Source organism: Theobroma umbraticum, unplaced genomic scaffold (genome assembly GCF_002168275.2).
Source record: "Theobroma umbraticum cultivar Fairchild unplaced genomic scaffold, ASM216827v3 scaffold_50.0, whole genome shotgun sequence".
Taxonomy (NCBI): Eukaryota; Viridiplantae; Streptophyta; class Magnoliopsida; order Malvales; family Malvaceae; genus Theobroma; species Theobroma umbraticum.
In genome coordinates, this window is record NW_018397261.1 from 1,107,439 (window position 1) to 1,111,503 (window position 4,065).

Sequence of the window (4,065 nt, forward strand, 5' to 3'; positions counted from 1 at the left end):
ATCAAAGGCCTCAAGAAAACATCTATGCTTTGGCTTAAATTTTTCTTCCCCAGAATGATCATATTAAGAAATATATATTGTTGTTTCATACATATCAATGGGGTTAAAATGCACACATAGAGCATTACTGGCCAAATAGAATAAGGTTTCGCAGTTAGTCCAAAAGGATTAAAACCGTCAACACATAACCCTAGTCTGACATTTTGAGGTTCCATTACAAATAACTCATGTGTGCGATTGAAGCGTTGTAAAGCCTCACCATCAACAAGGTGTCTAAGGACTCCATCATGACTTTGGTTTTGCGCATGCCACGTCATATGTTCAGCAGTTTTACCTAACATATAAAGCCTTTGAAGCTTTAGTATAAGTGACAAATAACGTAAAATTTTGTAAAGTATTTTCTTGTACCTTTTCACACTTGATTTCCTCAGTTTATATCAAGGATGCCCACATATCATACAATGCTCCAAATCAACAATTTCCTCATAAAATAAGATGCAATTATTTTTGCAAATATGAATTTTGATATATCTAAGTCTAAGTTTTGCTACCTTTTTTTTTTCATTATATAGAAGCCAATAGGTAAAGTTTCATCTGATGGCAACATATTCTTTATTATCTCCAACAGCCGATCAAAACATTATTCACTTAAATTAAACTCAGACTTAACATTTAAAAGTTACGACACAGCTGAAAACGTTGTGTGCTTTGTGCAACCTGACTACAAAGGTTCCTTTGTATTACTTAACAAAAAGTACAAGCTAGTTGCATTTTAATTTGGATCTTCATCCAAAAACCTTGACTCATTATCATGACTATAATTGAAAGTAACTTTTGGACCCATAGCATCCCTAACCATTCTAGTATATGAATTTTCTATTTCCTCTTCATATGTATGTTCCCCATATTCCCCATGTTCCCCATTTTTAGCATATGGCTCAACTCTACCTCTACTTCTTGATGATTGTCCAAAATCATGTTCCCCATGTAAACTCCATAATCTGTAAGCACTAGTAAAACTCTTTTTAAAGATGTACTCTGCCACCTTATCGAAATTTAGAAACTTGTTGTTACTACATCGAGAGCAAGGGCATATAATCTTATTCTCCATTTATAAATTCATCTCTAATGAATCTATTAGAAATTAAGCGATGGTACATCCAAGATCGATCACCTGTCATTTTATAATCCTAAATGTCATATAATATAACAGTCAAGAGTAATTTCCATTCTTGTTTATAATAAAAATTGTTAACAACTACATTCCATTATGAAAAACTAAGTTAAACATTTTAAGGATACATTAAAACAAATAATAACATGTCAAGATATTAAAAATGATTTCACATAAATACCTAGTGTTAAGTATCATTCCAATTTCATAACATATTAATAACTATTCCATATAATTTTGCAACACAAAATTAAAAACAAGCCAAGAAGATACAAGATAATAAAAAGCCAAAACTCAAATTTAAATAGAAACCAAATAGTAAAATGATTGAGTTTCAATAATAAAAAGGGGAATCTAAATCGAATCCTTGAACTGAACTAACCTAGCTTTTTCTTTGAAGTTGAGATTCAAAGCACCAATGATTGCATACAGCTCAAACTAAGAAGCAGCTGTTTCAACAGGAAAAAAAAGATGTGTGGATTTTGAGGAACTAAGCAAGAAAAGAAATGAAAAAGAGTAGAGTCAAAAAACATAACTAATATAATTCTGACTTTTTAATTGTACATGTATGTGTTGGTTTACACATGTAGTGTACAGCACATAACTAATATAATAAAAATAAATTTAAAAAAAGTACTACCATTTCAAAGGTAAAAGAAAAGAGAGAGAAACAGTTTCATTTTGAATATTTTTTCTTAAAAATATTGTTTTATATTTTTGTTTTGATTATAATTCACCAAAAATCTTAAACGCCATTAATAAATTTTATTAAATGACTTAAATATCATCTACACTATTTTTGTAATTTAAGCAATGCTTTATTAAATTACACTAGTGCTTTCCTCTTTTTGAGCAACTATTCAAATGTGATTCTTTGTTTGTTTCTTTATTTGGCTATGTTGTTGTCTTTATCAATGCATACAAGAAATAATTACTAGCAACCAAAGTTTTTTTCTTCAATTTTTTTTGAGGTTACCTTTATTATTTCTCTTTTAGTCGTTGTTGGTGGTTTTTGAATGTGTAAAGCTCCTACATGTATAACCCAGTTGTGTGCTACACATAAATAGAGTATAATAGATGTTAGAGCTACACATAAACAAAGCTAGAACTTTAGATTTTGTGCTTAGGACCAAAGTTGTACCCATTCTTATTCTGGGCAACCAAATTCTTCCCATTATATAGGTAATTATATCCACTCTTATCGAGAGCAGCATGAGCAAGACCTTGATTCAACTTCCAAACCATTTTCCTTGGAAAATCAACTCGCCCTGCCACCATACCAATCAAACAACCAAACTCTTCTCAATCAAAAATTTCAAAACTCAAAAAATGAGATCTAACAAAATTGCCAATCAAAATGCACAAACCAAAATAATTCAGTAACTATTCTTTCTTTTTCCTTTTCCCTAGGTTCCTTAAAAAGTACAAACCCAAGATCTGCACATAAAGCTCACAAATACAATCAATAAAAAAAGAAAAATAAAACAATTAAACCTAAGATTTTCAAGAGTGAAAATTATCATAGAGAGAGAAAAAGAAAGATCAAATAAATGAGAAGATAATAAAAAACCCTAGAACCTAAAATTTCTTGTGCCTCTTTTGGCTGATCTAACCTCAACTTAATAAATAAGAGTAATTGAAGATTTTAATAGAAAAAAGAGAATGAGAGATGGAAACTGCATGCAAAGGGAGTCAGAGAATCAAGACACAATCTCCTACATGAAATAGATTTATAACTTCGCTTGTTCTTCCTAGTTACTTCGATGACTACAGATTTGGTAAGAGATTCAAGAAGCAACAACTAACCTTGACAAAATTTGGTCAGGCTCTTTCGCATATGAAATGGCAAGAACAATATGCAGTAAATCCTTGTCAATATTCACAGGCGTTACTCTTAAACTGTTAGCAATAGGATCTGCACCAATTGGCAAAGTTGATCTTGGGGCTTGTGGACCATCACCTTCTATTTGATGACTTTGTTGAGCATCTATACAGAGGAAGTGCAAATATTGGCAAGAAGTAAAACAAAGATCCTTCAAAATAGCACAAGAAAGGGAGATTTACAGCAAAGGTAGAGAAACAAAAAATTTTGGGAAAATGATGAGTGAGCCAGCAAATGGGTTTCAGCTTCTAGTCTCAACACAAGAAGGGAAAACAAAGTTAAGAGATTTGGGGAAAGTGAGCCACACACATGGTTAGGGATTAGTATTTGAGTCATATGGGTTTGGTTTTTTTTTTTAGACTAAGTTGGGAAATTTTAAAATTAGTTGAATGGGTCGTAGAGTTGGTTAAAGTTTAGTTTATTTTTCATCTAGACACAAGTTCAAGTCTTTATAGTAACACAAATTTAAATATTTTAAATTTTATTAATAAATGAATTTTTTTTAGTTCAAAATTCTTTCTTTCATTCTCTTAGAGATCTTCTCTCGAAAAGAAAAAAAAAAGCTAGATATAGTCTTTAAATGGTAAAAGTAATAGAAAGGAAATCAACTGGTAAACCTTGTAATGGTTGAAGGTTTGATACAAAACTATTAGAATCAACTTGCGAATTACAAGGATAACAAGATTATGTCATAGGCAGCAATTGAGGCAATGAGCCAACTTCTCTTCTGGGCGAGATGTAGTAGATATTTCTTCAAAATATATGCACAATGTCATAGGCATATGTCCAGAATAGCACGAATGACATAAGCCCACCCATGAAGCCATCAAGTATAATCCGGTTCTAGCTATCAAAATATGCATGAATTTAGAACTTTGCCTTGGCTATGAGTCCAATCGAAGTAATTACCATGACAAGAAAATATAAGACAAACCCCATAAAGCCCGTGAATCCCAAAATTCCAACAAGAACCCTTCCGATGATAAACATAAATGTTTGGCTATAATAT

The 4,065-nt window shown here is 31.4% G+C and overlaps 1 long non-coding RNA gene across 4 annotated transcripts in view; it reads right to left on the reverse strand.

Annotated features, from left to right (window-relative positions):
- The window catches only part of LOC110418559 (uncharacterized), a 7,210-nt gene extending 3,752 nt beyond the window's left edge, over nucleotides 1-3,458 (reverse strand). Inside the window, exons 1-5 of one of the 4 annotated variants that reach the window (XR_002445406.2) lie at nucleotides 2,981-3,458; nucleotides 2,316-2,442; nucleotides 2,151-2,227; nucleotides 1,557-1,623; nucleotides 260-334 (exon numbers count right to left, since the gene is read on the reverse strand). This is a non-coding gene — a long non-coding RNA (uncharacterized LOC110418559). Of the gene's footprint in view, nucleotides 1-22; nucleotides 1,665-2,150; nucleotides 2,228-2,315; nucleotides 2,443-2,980 lie in introns of those variants that run through there. The other 3 variants (XR_002445404.1, XR_002445403.1, XR_002445405.1) reach the window with 3 other exon arrangements.
- Nucleotides 3,459-4,065: the final 607 nt, after the last annotated feature.